Here is a 16830-nt window from a genome sequence, read left to right as displayed (position 1 = left end):
TAGTAATACCTTTATTTTTAATGATTCTGACAGGTAGAGACCTTTACATCTCTATGTCAATTTAAATTTGTAATTTAGTTATTTATAGGTAGGCATACTTCTTACGAATTATGTTGTGATTATGTGGCGCTATGCCGTCTTTAATGTAACATACAAGCACAAATGTTGTATCTCACTGAATTAATTTAGTTTATATATATTAATACAGCCCGGCAACCGGTGGCGTCGTGGATCGGGTCGCCACTTTCCCGAATGAAGGTTGAGGGAGACGATGGCTGAGATACGCGTCATACTCGTGAACGGGTGCTGTTTGTGGAGACCGGTCTGTTTAAGTTTACACGGGCTTCATTTTACCTATGTAACTTTACTTTTGAGTGGCATTAACGTGAGGCACTTCATTCGGTTCTTGTCTGTTTGTCTGATTTAATATCTTGTCTTTTTATTAATTATATAACAATTCAAGTCTTGGAGACCCTTTACATCTCTGGATAATTTGATGATCTTTTTTATTATTATATACATTTTATCTCTGACACCTAGAGACTTTTACATCTCTAAACAATTTTAGTACTTCTGTTATTTGTATAGTTTTTATTAGTTTTTTTTCTTCTTGTGTAATTTAACATTTATATTTATGTAATTGTTTTTTGTAATTTTGGATTAATTTTATTGTTTGTAAAAATTGACATGTAAAAGTGCCCCTGTGGCCTATTTGCTGAATAAATGTTTGATGTTTGTTTGATGTTTGAATTTTCAGGCAGATTGTTAAAAATATTTCTTAATTGTATGTATTTGATTGAAAAGTTTAAAGTATTATAAATACTATTGAAAACGGGGTATTATATTTAAAAATATATCCCGTGGGTACGTACTGGAAAAGAAACACATTTTTTTCTATCTAGATACAACTCATAAACTGAAATAGATGTCATATTTTAAAGAAAAAGTGACGAAGCCCTCCAGTGATGAAGGCCGGATTCGAACCGGCGTCTTAGCAATCCGGGCTAACGCCTTGAACCCCTAGGCCACCCCAGCATGGCGGAACCGGTCCCAATTTCTCGACTATATGCCATCTCAACTAGCCGACTAGACGTCTTTGACCAACTCTTAACCTCTAGATATACTATCGAGTGTCCAATTCGTTCTGATTTTAGCTCATATGATGCCCATAGCCCAAAAATGCATGATGGCCTTATTGGCTTCGCTTTGCACGTTGGTATTAGTTTACAAATACGTCGTCCCGCTGCTATCCTGTCCCTCACACCACAATGCATCGCCCCTAGTGCCTTAGGAAAGCTTCTTGTTACTCAGATATTGTGTGTGCGGCGTGGAGATCGTTTCGTTTCACGCTGACAGTACGACAGCCTCTTATTAATGCAAAATCGTGTAGAAACTTAACGGGCCTTCTTGTCGGCTTTTTGCGCTATCATTTTTGGCGAGTTAGGATGTATTTTTGGGAAATGTTATTTTTATTTATTTAACATTTGTTACGCTTTCAATGAAAATTTTTTTCACTATCACTGTCACTTTCAATAAGGCCTGAACATAAACATTTTATCTTTTATATGTTTACAAATTACCTTGAGACAAAATAAAACTATAAAGATAAATAGATACTAACATTTTCTAAGTTCAGTGTCAATTAGGAATTATTTAAAATTATGTTTCATGGCTCAACTAAGAATGTCGTTAGGTTATTTTATATTCACAAGTTAAAAAAAATGAACAGTCGGCATCAGATATATTGGATACCTCACAAATATCTGAACAGCGCGTGTTCAGAATTCAGATATTGTTGAGCGCCTCGGCCGCTCCGATTTATCTGTGACCACTCTAACTATTCAAGTACCTACTCCGTCATGTCGCATAACTAATTACTAAACACAAACACAACATTTAATCATCGATCATAGATACCGTTATAGGCTTTGATTTAATTATTATGCCACAAAATTGCCACGTTCCCATTAAAGCATGAGCATATGGCAACAGTGTTATGAAACATAACTCGACACTTGAAACTCGCCATATTTGCACAATTATTGGACCGATATGTGTGAGCCATAAGCACGTGTTTGGGTTTTTTTTTATACACGTCGGTGACAAACAAGCATGACGGCCCGCCTGATGGTAAGCAGTCACCGTAGCCTATTACCTATATGGATGCCTGCAACAACAGAGAAATTGCATTATAAAAACTAGTAGTATGAGTATCAGTTGAAGTTCAAAGGAATTTTAAAAACTTGGCTGTGTATAAAAATGTTACGTAATGTTAAGTCGTATTTATTTGTCGATCTATGAGGTATTTTCCAGACAAGAACATATTTATTATACTTTCTCTGGACATCTTCTGCCCTGTTGCCAATTCTTCTTGGGTGACACTGTACATAAGTAGAATCGATTAGGTACTAGTTGCTACCCAGTTTATATTAATGTAAGTTATACTATTTTTTATTTCACTCTCACAGTCAAGTTGAGTCCTAAAGTTCCTTCCATATTTTTAAATCCAACAATCCGTTTTGGCTGCAATAAGCGTCCCAGCAAACAAATAAACATGCCTCAATAACAAACAAGTAAGTACTTTCCTTCTGGCTGGAGCATTCCAGTAAAATTATTCCTAGTTATGTCGATGAAGTAACAATTTCGAATATGACCAAACAAGTTGTAAAACAGCACCACAATCTAATAAGGATTTAAACTCAGAAGGAAGTTAAATATCGTTAGCATAAGATATCGTGCAATTATTCCTTTTATGTTAGCGCACGTAACTTTTTTTTATTAAAATGTTTTGAATTCAGAAAACCTGACATAACGATATATACTTTTTAGGAATATTGCTAATTAGTAAACATTGTGCATGTGAATTGTGGCGTAGGTTGAAAAAAGGCATAACTTACAAAACACTTACTTATTTGCAATAGAAAAGGTGCAAAGAAGAGCTTGCCATGCAATCACGTTAACAATTGCCAATACATTCAGGTACGAGTATAATTGAAAGATTATAATTTTGAATAAAAGCTATTTTTTGGCTCGTGGCACTAGGTACAACTAGACTCTTTACCTACTCGGCTGTTTTATTATTAAGGGATACTAACTCAGATAGGTAAATATCATTAATATTCATTGTTTGACTCCATATTACACGAGGGCGACTTCCCTATGGGTATAGGGATTTATTTTTTTGTTATAATTGTAAATAGGGGAGTAACAGATTTAACCTTTAAATTATATTATGAGGGATTAGAAAAATGTTTCATTAACCCGTTCGACAATTATAAAATATTTTAAACGCCACTGGATATAAATGAAACTTTATCTAAATTGTATTTTAATTACAAAATACTGTAAGGAATTCTAAAAGCAGAAAGTCTTTAAGAATAAGATATAAATATAAGAAAGTAGGTCTGTGTAAATTCAAATTGACCTAGATGAAATTATACTGATAAAAAATATTCAAAATACCATCGAGAAAGGTTCAATATTACGCAAAAGGAGCGAAAGTGCGGACAGGTTGGACCACTCTATAAAGAGCAATAAATGCTCCCACTATCGACATTGTTGAAACTATTGCAATCTTAATAATACTTATAATAAAATATATAACGTCACATTAACCAAGCAAGTACGTACCTCAACGTACCAGACAAATCAAAATGAATGGTTCACGTTCTACAATTAACTAGTACGATCAGTTTTATAATTCTACGACAATGCGATAGAATAAGGAACTGTAATAATGACGTTTAGAGATAGGAGTTGATTCGTGACTATAACAGTCTAGTAATTGTAATGGATTCAAGAGATAAATTACATGGACCCCCATGGGCATCATATAAAATAATCATGAATTCTTAAGTACGCACGGTACATACATTATTCGAGATTAGCCGATGTTTTTTTTTGAAGCATTGACGAATCTTAGACCACAAGGTTAACCGACAAATTATTCAATCATCAACTATGAATCAGTAGAAATATTTACCTCTAGGTATTAATTAGGTATTGATATTCCATCAAATCCTTACCCACAATCATGAGTTAACATAAGCACAATCTCAATACGACGCGATACATTTACATGTAATGAATGGTCACAAGGTACTCGTATGACACGTCGCGTCGCCTATGTGGTCCGTCGGCGTAATATAATCCAGCTAAGAACTAGTTTCCAAGAGCTCTCTGTAAGCTAATCTAAGACCTACACGAACGTTGTAATCTTGTTCCAGTTCTTAGTATTGTTCTAATCTGCCAAAAGGACCTCTAACGAAGAACTAATGAATCTTTAAAAATGTGATGTTGTCAAATCAATATGAAATATACATACATATATGAAATCAAGATCGGATTTTTAAGTTCGTTGCCACTCTATGGTAAAAAATAGTTTGATAGATTAGTAGAAAGTTCATATCAGGTCTTGTAAATGGATCTACGGCTTAATGAGATAAATTCATTGAAGTCCTCCGATAATAACATTATATCATTGATTTCATGAACCCTGGAACATTTTGATACTGAGTTATGCATAACTACTTCTATCCTGTAGCCTCCCACAAATTAGAAATTGCCACGACAATCGCAAATTTGATTAGTCAAAATGGATTGGAAGACCTTTTTATAGGCCTTAGGGTGGCTAGAGACCATAGGTGTAACATTCATCATGTGGTTATGTGTTATACCAGCACGCTACAGTATGCAAAACACATTCACTCTACAATAACATGTGGCCCACCGTATTTTTCACACATGTTACACAGTCTAGCATCACCAATCAATTATACACGGTAGTTCCAGTAAATCGAAATGATTTAACTTTCGTAAACTTGCCAACCAATTACACCTGAAGATGAAATTTCAACCTTAGCTAGTTACATACAAAGTTCTGCCTCGTGTACAAGATGTGCGACGGATAGGAGATTGTTTTAGTTACTTCTTTAAATATTATTAGAAAATAAGACGAATGGATGCTCTTCTAATTACCAGCCATTGCGCAACAGAATCACTTGGTGCCTATATTCATTTGTCTTTTTTTAGTTTTATTTGGATCAATCCATTTCGTTTGCCAACGAGAAAGTGGCGCAGCTAAAAAAAATTGCAATTTCATTAAATATATGAACGTTGATATATGTACAGTATTATAAATCTGTTTAATTTTCCTACATGGAATTTCATTATTGTGATGTTGCGAATTTTACAGTAAGCTCATAGGCATGGCCCTAAAACTACCCTTTAATTTAATAATGCAAGTCTTAAATCATGCAACACACTTCATTTGTTGATTTGTTATTAAATCTATACTGCATTTTTAGTTAGTTTTAATGTTATTTATTATTTATATCACCATTTTTTTTATTTATAAAAGTTATATTTTTTACTTTTTGCTTGTCGTTCCATTTTAAAATCTACCATTCAGGCAGGAATTAAAGATTACAAAAATGCCACTGTTGGATTAAAAATCACTCGAAACAAAAGCTTAAAACTCATACAAAAGCATTGTCTCTTAAGGGGCTACCTGAGGTTTTCATCGATTTTTGACAAGTTTTGAATCGTATCTCCTACTTTTGCACTACATATAGAATTATAAGACAAGCGGCTCAAGCTCTTCAATCTTTTATCTCCATTTTTGTCTACCGGATTGTGAAAAAAATTAATACTTATTTATTTATGATTGTTTTAAACATTGCCTAAAAAAACACTTTTTTCGTATCTCGATTGCTGTGAAAGATCTTACTTATACGAAATCTACATATTTGGGTTCGTCTTAGACATCTCTAAAAATTTGTCTAAGGTTTTAATTTTAAACTAATTAACACAAAAGTTATGGCCAGAAAACCAGTTTTTTGGCCTAAAATTGTTCAACTTTGATGCCAAATATTTCGAAAACACTGAAGTAAATATGGGATACTATATTGCTAAAATCCGTTGCTGTTAATATAATATGCTACAAAAAACATTAGAAAACTAAGGGATTCAAATCGAAGGTCATTGGGGCATGGGATCCCCTTAAAAAATGAAGTGGAAAATGCCTCAAAATACTATTTCGGTAGAAAAGCGCTGTAAAAATTAAAAGCTTTCATTCTGTCATTAGGGACTAAACTATATTCCGAATAATTTTAATTATCGGTTGCTAATGCAAATCATGCCTCCATCATCATGTTGTATAGGCATTTATTTTGAATTTTGCTTAAACCTTCAACATAATCTTGTGATGTTTTATTTCGATAAAAGCTATTGTATTATTGTAAGTTCTTCAGCTTGGCTTTCTTGAAGACCAGGGCCCTATGGACACATAGTATTTCATTTTGAAAATTACGTAAGTACCTACTAATTATTCCATTTATTTTTGTTATAAATGAATCAGTATTTAGTTTAGACATAGACTAAAGCTATTATCACTCCAATAGTCCAATGGGATAAGAATCTGACGCGTAGTCTGTTGACATATCAGTAGGTAATCATTGATAGATGGTTTATTAAAATAGCCTCGAGTTTTCTTATAAATATTCATTCATCTTAATACTGTGTGAAGAGCGTATGGAGCGGTAGTCTTTAGGGAGAGCATTTTAAGAAAAAACCCTTAATAGGGACCCCAAAGTCACCCCTAATGCACTCTCGCCTTGTTCAGGGTACAGCAGGAATAATCGATGCCACACTCAGTCTATTGTATTGATTGAATGTCCCCTCCAAGGATGTCATTATAAATATATATCACGGGACATCTGTATAGAGATTACTCTCACATTATTGTAGGGAATGAAGGGATATATTAAAATTTACTTAAACGCATGATTTGAGGCCACATCTGTATAAATTTACATTTAATTGATAACGCGGCAAAATAACCCTCTCAATTCGATGCTGGTGGTCGTCGCTTCTTAGTCAACAAACATTGCTAAAGTTTATTAGGTTAGGTACTGTGTTACACAACTTCAACTAGGTATCAAATAAAACGGAATCTGGCTAAATCCCAGCTATTACGCACATAAGGTAAACAGTAATATACCCGCAACAGTGATTCTATCGCAAGCTCATAGTTTTACACCGACATTCAATTACATAGATACCAATATAGTAGACACTGCTCTAATGTAAAGCACTATGCAAATCGCGCTCATTTTACATTGGTCCAATTGCATTAAAGCTAGTGCGGTAATAGTAGGCTAGGTCATAATGACACGTTGTTGATGTGGTTATGATTCTGGCCGACATTAACAAAAAAGAAGAATAACAAAATATTACAAAGCCGACATTACGTGTTTCATCCCAGTAGTCATCTGAATTTAATGAATTGGACAAGCAATAGATGACGTTACATTTTATATTAACGGAGAAAGGGAAGCGATAGAGAACCGCAGTAAAGGCTGTATAGCTGCTAGCAAATCAAAGTGGAACTAATGGCGATATTTCGATACAATGCCTTCGTTAATACTTTCCTCCGTTCTCCGTGGCGGGTAAATACATCACAATTTGCTTTAATATTGTACGGTTCTCCCTATTGGGAGAAAATAGATAAAATATCAATAAATAATTTTTACAAAATGAGATTAGGTATATCTTTATTTCGAAACATACAAATACAAACATGGCAACGTCTGTTTAAGTTTTCTCTACAATTGTATCTGCTGAATATGTAGGTACAGCTTATAATAAATAGCAATAGGTAGTTTATAGTCAAATAGTATCAATACTTTTAAAAGTCAGGATAATTATTTACCTAATCTTAAATGTCTATCCTATCGTTCATGAAAGCGCCGCAAAAATTGCTGATCATTGACAGAATTTATGTCAAAGAAGAATTCCATTCACAGGTATGACATGTAGAAAGAAAGCCAGATAACCAAATCTAATGAGCATGCAATGGCGATCGAATGATAAGTGTAGGTGTGACCTTGGTATTGAAAACGGTCCCAAATGAAAGTGAAACAGATTTCTTTTCTCTTTACTGTGCTTTAGACTGTTACGTCTGACGGTGGTCGGTGACTTAACCGACACCTGGGCATAGCTATCTGATTTAAAGGATTTAAACTATTACGTTTGTTTTAGTTGTTTAGCTTTAACTTCTCAGAACAAGTCTGGAAAATATGCTAGGTAGGTATATATCTGATGGCGAAATAAGGTTCCTCGTAAACATACTATACCCTAATGTATATTTATCATAGCTAATTATTTTTTCAAGGCTAGACGAAGAGTTGGTGACAAAGAACATATCGCAAAAAATATATCTACTAACGATATAAAACTGAAAAATACTTACTTTAAATAGGTGCCTACCTTACCTACCTACTTGCAAACAAAAAAACTACTGTGCTTGAATTGAACACTTGAACAGGTATATTGTTAATAATTGGGTAATGGGTAAGGATGTCCCTTTAACATTGCTGAAATGTTATGCACCGTCATTTAAAAAAAAACTATTCTCATATTATAAATGTTTAAGCATGTTGGACTACGGGTTCTTAATATTAATGTAATGTTATATTCGTTATTCATTTAACTAATTTAATTAATGTTAAGTTATTGTAAAACCATCATCATTATTCCTGTCAGTAACAAGTCACCATTTATTCTAATAACTACGTCAACACTACTATTTGCTATAGCGATGTCCATACTATAGGTACTCATGGGTTACATTGGGCCTTGGTTCATCGGGATGACTGCATTGTTTAGGCACTTGATTAGTATCAAAACTTATACACTACAAATACGGAAAATGCCAGCAAATAGTGATGTTTGAGAACACACCAAGACCAATGGATAGTAAGTTTATCAAAGATTTTCAACACACTAAATAATATAAAATCGTGCAATAATGAGGACGCACAAACAATTCAATTTGATTATCTAGACACACTGATTGATGGAATAACGCTACTACATCTAAAACCTGTGACATCACAATGTAATATGTAGGTATCTACATGCATGTAATAGTACATTGTGATACAAGTGTGCTAAGTTGGTCATTACACACGAGGCGATATTGTGCGCGCGAGCTGTAAGCGAGCGCGCAATAAGAAAGCCTATGTGTGTAATGACCAATGCACACGTGTTTCATACGACGTTTTTCAACACACTTGCGAGGAAAAAAAACTTCATATTAATCAAATTTTAATTGTTAAAACAGTTAGTATGCAGTCTTGCATCTGTCATACTGCCGGCCGCCCCTCGCCCCGGCCGCGGGCGGGCCGGCCGGGCCGCGGCAGGCGGTCGGGGGGCGCCGGCGTCCGCCAGTCCGCGTGGTAAAATCTACTCGACCAATTAAGGAAGGCCCCGTTTCCATGCATATTATTAGCAATCAGTTATCTTCTTAACTCCGTCGGATAAAATAATGAAAAAGCACGAGTGTTATAATATACTGAAAAGCACGCGTGTTTAATACCTAGGTTTATGAGCCAAAAATCAGTGGAATAAAAACGTAGTTTTGAGCAAGTGTGTTGAAATAGTTATTTACGATATTACGATACAAGTGCGGAAAAGAAGAAATTCGAAACGAGTGGCGATAAATTAAAACACGACCGCAGGGTGTTTTAAATCGACACGAGTTACGAATTACCTTTTCGCACGTGTATCGTACAACGTTTTACAGTACATATGGCCCTTTAAACTTTCGACATATGCACGAAAAGTGCTCATTCCCGCACTAGTGCGAAAAAGTAGCACCATATGTACTGTAAAATTGTATACATAATAATTTTGTCATATATACTGTCAATAGACAAACAGACCTACATAAAAATATGAACTTTGCTAGAAAATGTTTAACACAAAAAATAGACGACATTTTATCACCATATCTTTGATTAGATCAAATCGAGCAACGAGAAAAAACAAGATACTCCATTACTTAGTCTCAATTGAAGATATCAAGAATGAAGAGTAATGTAGTTAGTAGGTCAAAGGAAAGACGCGGCCGTGATCTTGGGGGTGAATAATAAAAAATAACGAAACCATAAAAGAGGCTTGTAAACAAAGCATCCCGGCCCTTGGTTCACGGCCTTCTTGCCGAAGTCGGTCAGAGAGGCGCTAACCAAGCGGGAAACCAAGAATTGGACCCACCGGAGACCTCAATGTAAACAACCAAGATAAAAAAGCACTTGCCTTTAAACATCGTACGTACAAAACAAACGCACAGTTAATTTGGTAAAGGTAAAGTACTAAAGCGCATTCACAATTAGAGGCTGCATGGTTAATTTTAAAACAAATCAAACCTCACCCTGATCTAAATTGAATGAATAAGTGTGAGATTCATTTATCGATTTGTACCAGAAAGGCCAATCATTGTTTTATGTAGAAGTAGTGAAATCACGAAAAAATATAAGAATGTTAATAAGGTTATAAAAAAAGCAAGACATATTAGAGATAGGCATGCAAATATTCAATATCATTAGTACATAACGATAGCCAATCTGTGTTCCAAAACTGACGTCTAAATTCGTCTGCATAGTATTCTATATGCTGAAATCATAGACATATATATTACTTCGTAAAGACCGGCCTTACGAGCACTACGAATGGGGCCGATACATTGGAGTCAAAATCGCATTTAGTTACACCAGCGCGCTCAGTCGTGTGACGAATTGCGCAGTGGAAAGACGTCACCATTGGTGTAAACAAAGTATAAGCTTAAGCATACAATTCCGACTGAACACCGACGCCTTTCCACTGCGCAATTCGCCACACGACTGAGCGCGCTGGTGTAAACTAAATGCAAATTTGACTCCAATGTATCGGCCCCATTCGTAGTGCTCGTAAGGCCGGTCTTTACGAATTAATATATATGTCTATGGCTTAAATCCACCTAAGTACCTACTTCGGGACCTCGACACAATTCTATCAAGTCAAATAATGATACCATTCAAGTTCTTCGAGTAAACAGCTGTCCGTCTGTCCATCGGTCAATATTTGCTCGTCATTCAAACGACAGGAAGGCCATACATACTCAATGAGTTTATAATAAAGCAAAGCACAATAGTCTACGCTAATGGCGACCTAGACTTTGAGAAACTTTGGTCGTGTCTTTATACCTACGAAATTCAAGCCTGGCGTGAAATTGCGATGATATGGGGTTTAATTAAAGTGCTATTCTGCATTTACGTCCTTACCTAATTTATTTAACTTCCTGTACAGATTATTACGTTATGAGGTTTAGACCTGTTGGTCGTTTATTACTTTGATAACATTAAAATCATTTAGACTATAAAATAGTATATCCTTGCAATTATTAATATTTTTATTGGCAACGTAAGTATTAACGTGATTTATTTTATTAACGTAATATAAAAATATTAGAGATTACGTCCAATTTATAAAAATATGATTACTTTAATGACCCACGCTTAAAACATTGTCTAACTCTATGGGCTTACCCATCACGAAGATGGCATAAAGTCAAGGCGTGCCGATAAACATTCGAAGGTTCACACTTACGTGTGTGTCAAGGCACCAAGCACATCACATACATGTAATACGTAGTAATAAAGTTGACATACGTTAGCCAATAGGCATGCTATTTACAAGGCATATAATAAGCACAAGGTTGAAGCCAATATTTGATCTGGTATTGTTGCGCATAATTAGAAGCAAATAGCTATAAGCTTAAACGATTTGTCAAATGTTGCATCAGAAGAACGTTATTGATGTTTTGCAACTTTGATACTTTTAAAGATAAGATTAGACTTATTGAAGTTCGATAACTTGAACACAATAATAGTGAACATTCAGATGAACAATCTCAAAAGATAAATATCAGTAAAAGAGCTAAGCACTTGAGACGAAAAGAAAGTGTCTCGTCGTGTGACATCCTAACACGCTAATCTTAACTAGAGAAACCCACGGTATCCTGCGTGGTACAAATAAAAAGTAGCAGATTCATTTAAATTGTATCGGTAACAATTTCAATGAATATGATGCACGAATAGGTAGGTACATTTAATATTACGGACTTTGCTCTTACCTTCCAATCTTCCACTTTCATGTAAGAGTAGTAGGTAAAGGGCACATTATTGATAGCAACGCGCAAAATAAATATAAAAGAAAATTTAGAAAGAGATTAAAATCAGATGTGACAGATAAACCAAAGCTCGTGATGTTAATCCGATATACTCGTATGTATGATATAACACGCATTTATCGCTGCAGATAATCTACACGTAAAACTAACGGACTGGACATTTCGTGAACACACGACATTATCTCCAAATCAGATGGCTACCAAAAAAACAGCGGGACACTATACGGATGAATAACTAGAAACTTTTGCTCTAATACATATTAACTTGTTTCAACAGTTTATCTTACCGTATCTTTTTCAACACATTAGTGTGAAATTTGAATGCTAGTCATTTGCGCCGTAATTCAACGTCATTACTACGAAGCCAGTAAATTGGACCCTATAGAAAATTAACACTACCAATGAGATATTGGTCATAATGGTCACACACATGCAAGTTACTAAATGAGCCGATGTACCTATAGAATCGTTACTGTCATGGAACTTACCTTTTAATTATTTAGGTCTATAAGTGTCGTGCGTTAATGTTTTATTTATTATTCACTAAATTATGAAATTTACAGACCTTTTTCATTTTCTTTTCATCTATCTTTCTAGTTTTTATTGCAAAAGAAAATGTTTTAACCAGTAACAATCATCCGTTTACGTTTCTTAAAGTCAAATATTATAAACATGTAGAAAAAAAATGTTTTATGTCAAATTTTATATATTTAAGTATCTTTAAACTGGTAACCACGATACAGGCTTTGCCTAGTGTGGAGACCACCGTTAATCTTAGGCTTTAACATTAAGATTTTAAACCTTTACTGTAACAAAATATCCCGTTGTTGTAACGTTAACTGGAAATAAATAATTATTTAAGATTATTATTATTCACGCAGTAAATTAATAAATAATTTATTTATTTATTATTTATTTAATTCACGTCACATTGAATTTAAGTTAAAGTACGAGTAGTAAATCACACAGCATTGAGTTACTTTTTACTATTAATTTACATTGAATATTTCGCGTCCCCTACATAACCTTCACTACTATTTGCTTGCTAAGTAAATTCAATAACTAGGTACAAAGTCACTTCCTAGTTTGTTTTGTCAATTTTATATTTGTTCATGAATATTGACTGTTAAGAACTTTGGTCAATCGCTGAAGGTTAAAACAATCATTTTTTTTGTATAGCTGGTAAAGTTTTTGTCATGAGATGTATACAGTATACACGATACCGTGACGGATGGCCTCCTCTCAGTAGTTTACAATTTCTGTTCATCATCTTATACGTATTTACATACCCATCTTACTGTTTCGGTCATTACTTTTCGATAATTAATGCGCAAATCATCGTACATCAGTGTGTCAATCTTAGTTTTGTGTCATTCATTTGCCATTTTTTTAATCTCGGCGCAAGATGTGATTAAGTAGTCTCACATCTCTAATAAGATATAGTCTGCATCTTCTCAAATGATTTTTTCGCTAAAGACCCTAATCTGTTAAACAAAAGCCTTTATTCCTTTTTTGCGTGCGCGTGCCTATTGTTGGTGAGTGCGTGACCATTGTGTATCAGTGAGTGCCATGCGCTCACCAACAATGGTCACGCGCTCACCAACAATGGACATGCGCACTCAAAAAAGGAACAAAGGCTTCTGTTTAACAGATTAGTGTCTTTGGCGAAAACATGAATTGAGAAGATGCAGACTATATATAGGTACCTAAAATTAATAGCTTCTGCAACGAGACAATGCAGCTATGGCTCGTATTTCAATTTAATTAGCTTTACTTAATATTGTCTTCGGTTACCGCGATAGTTACTCATGAAATAAAACTATGAAATCGGATTATATCAGATTATATAATCCGATTTCATTGTTTTATTTCGTAGCTTTACTTAATACCTACCTAAACATCAAATGATTATATATACATATAATAACCACCTCTGGAGTTGCAGGCGTCCATAGGCTAAGATGACTGCTCACCATCAGGCGGGCCGTATGCTTGTTTGCCACCGACGTGATATATATATATATATATATATATATATATATTTTACATAAATAAAATATATTTAACAGGCTATATATAGAAACTGCACGCGCACGTTTGATACTCTCAGTTAAAAGTTTAAAAGGCCCTGTGCCCCGACGCCCCCGACTGAAGATGTCAAGTCAAAAAACCGGCCAAGTGCGAGTCGGACTCGCGCACCGAGGGTTCCGTACTTTTTAGTATTTGTTGTTATAGCGGCAACAGAAATACATCATGTGTGAAAATTTCAACTGTCTAGCTATCACGGTTCTTGAGATACAGCCTGGTGACAGACAGACAGACGGACAGACCAGAGGAGTCTTAGTAATAGGGTCCCGTTTTTACCCTTTGGGTACGGAACCCTAAAAAGATCTACACATTTTACTCGCTACGGCACGCTTAATACTCGCGCACTAAGAGCCCGGAGTCCTATATTTGGCTTTACCTACCTACCTACTTTTTTACGAAAGAAACAATTTCGATGATTGGAACCATAATTGTTTCATAACGCCTGTGAAAAAACCGCAGAAGACTGAGTAAATTTTTGCTGCCTTCGTAGAGCGCTCGAATAGATAGTATTTTACCACATTTACTAACAAACAAAGTAGGTAGAGTTACGAAACGTGGTGGTATACTATCTAAATTATATACCTCATATCTAAGTAGCAATCTGATTCAATTGAAAATTGCAAAAAGTCGAGGTCTGTGGAATCAAACAAAGTTCATTGACAATGCGCTTCGAGTCATTTCACTCCAAATACTTACAAATAAAAGATCAATACCATATTATTACTATGGCAGTTGTAGAGAGCGAATTTTGTACTGGTGTAAAAAATAATAAACTTGGCTGCGTTTATTTTGTGGACACAAAGCGCTCAATAGTCTTTTTTGGTCCAGTTTTTGCACATCTGTCCGGTCGGAAATAGATTGTATGTATGGGACTTTCCTTTGATGCAAAAAGTTGAGGTCGAATGTCAGGTTTGCGGTTTTAATGAATTTGTGTGACAATTTTTAGCCAAAACATAGTAAAACTGAGTTTTTACGACACTTTTATTCGGTCACGGTTACTTTTTATTGAGAGATTTAATTAATCTTAAAACAAGTTTCAAGCATCTCAATAAATATTGAATTGAACATTTGTCAGAAAAACAAAAAACCGGCCAAGTGCGAGTCGGATTCGCGCACGAAGGGTTCCGTACCATTATCTATAAAAACGGCAAATAAATCACGTTTGTTGTATTGTATGGGAGCCCCCCTTAAATATTTAATTTATTCTGTTTTTAGTATTTGTTGTTATAGCGGCAACAGAAATACATTATCTGTGAAAATTTCAACTGTGACAGTGGTGACAGACGGACAGACAGACAGAGAGACAGACAGACAGCTAATTCTAAGTAATAGGGTCCCGTTTTCACCCTTTGGGTACGGAACCCTAAAAAATGTGGCTTTCCATAGAAAAGGGTCCTTGTGCTCTATGTGCATCCCTGCCTAAGTGACAGTTTATTAGATCTAATTGATCTAAAGATGAAGCTGGAAGCTGGCGCGGATAAAAAAAAGGAAGTAATTAGGAATGACAATTTTGACAGTTCTCTCGAGATTTGTCTCGTGCCAGCTCTTTTATTTTATTTTATAAATCTATACAAACATTACATTTTATTTGTTAAAGCAAACTAACCCTTGATGTTTGTTTTAGTAATTTTTATATGTATCGGGATAAAGTAGATCTATAATATGATATAATATCTGTAAGTATGTAGGACCTCTCCTCTAGTGAATATTCCTCACAGCTCTCTACTTCTCTGTCACCTTGGTAAAGTAAAGACATGGCAATGAAGGTTCTTGGCGATTATTAAAACAAAAACAGCCACCGTTTGCTTACTGACCGACATATTTTTTTTCTATTTAGAATATTTGGAATAATGACTGAACAAGGTAGAGAGTAGAGACAGGTTAAATAAAGACAACAAGATTTAATTTACTATTCTAATACTTACCAGTTCAACCTACATGAAAAAAGAGATCTAAATTAGAAAAACTTCTCGATCTATAAACGACAGCGCAGCGGTGGGGTGGATACCTGTAAAAATTACATTGGCATACCATGCAATCCATCAACAATCCATGCATAGGGTAGTAAGGTAAGGGGGTGTCCCTTACCTAGATGTTTTTTTTTAGTTAGGCAAGATACTTACTGAAACTTTTGACAGCACGATAGCTTAGCAGCCACCCTTTAAGAACTGTTCAAGGGATAGAGTCCAGTTCAATCCCTTTAAGAAACAATAAAATGCCCAGTCACTGACACTGAACACAGCACTGAAAATCAAGTTAGCACTTCACGTCCTCACGGGTAACCAAACCCGTTCCGGAGTGCACCAAATTCCGGTTTTAGGAGATGTCACTCGGAATACTCCGGGAATAGCAGACAGTTTCGATTCAACGAGAGTTTAGTTGAAAGGAAAGTCTTTATGAAAGTTTCGTGTAAACTTTTTTCGCGATGTCGGGGCGTCGCGGCGGCGGGCGACGAGAGCGTCGCGGTCGGCGGCCCGATGCGGACTGGCGCGTGACGTTGTTTTAACAAGTGTGCAATCGAAGCCTTCTCATCGCGACGAACAGCAATGTGTGAGTGCTGGACTTGCAGATTCCTCTACCATAACACCGTTGCATTGCGGCACAAGTTTAACTTCAGCATCCATCGCTTGCTTGCAGCGAATTTTGCGCGAGTATCATGTGATGGCAGCGTAATGGATAGCACGAAGAATCGGGTAATATTCACGACACACGTGAAAAGTATGTCCGGGAGA

The 16830-nt window shown here is 35.4% G+C and overlaps 1 protein-coding gene across 1 annotated transcript in view; it reads right to left on the bottom strand.

Moving 5' to 3' along the window:
* Positions 1-16581, bottom strand: part of LOC134743080 (putative uncharacterized protein DDB_G0282133) — a 196603-nt gene extending 180022 nt beyond the window's left edge. The window contains exon 1 of the mRNA XM_063676388.1: positions 16222-16581. The gene's annotated coding sequence lies outside the window, so the exon portion shown is untranslated. The remainder of the gene's footprint in view (positions 1-16221) is intronic.
* Between the last annotated feature and the right edge of the window lie 249 nt (positions 16582-16830).

This window comes from Cydia strobilella, chromosome 7, assembly GCF_947568885.1.
Source record: "Cydia strobilella chromosome 7, ilCydStro3.1, whole genome shotgun sequence".
Classification (NCBI taxonomy): domain Eukaryota; kingdom Metazoa; phylum Arthropoda; class Insecta; order Lepidoptera; family Tortricidae; genus Cydia; species Cydia strobilella.
The sequence above is the reverse complement of the archived record's forward strand: the minus strand, read 5'-3'. Positions and strand labels throughout refer to the sequence as shown.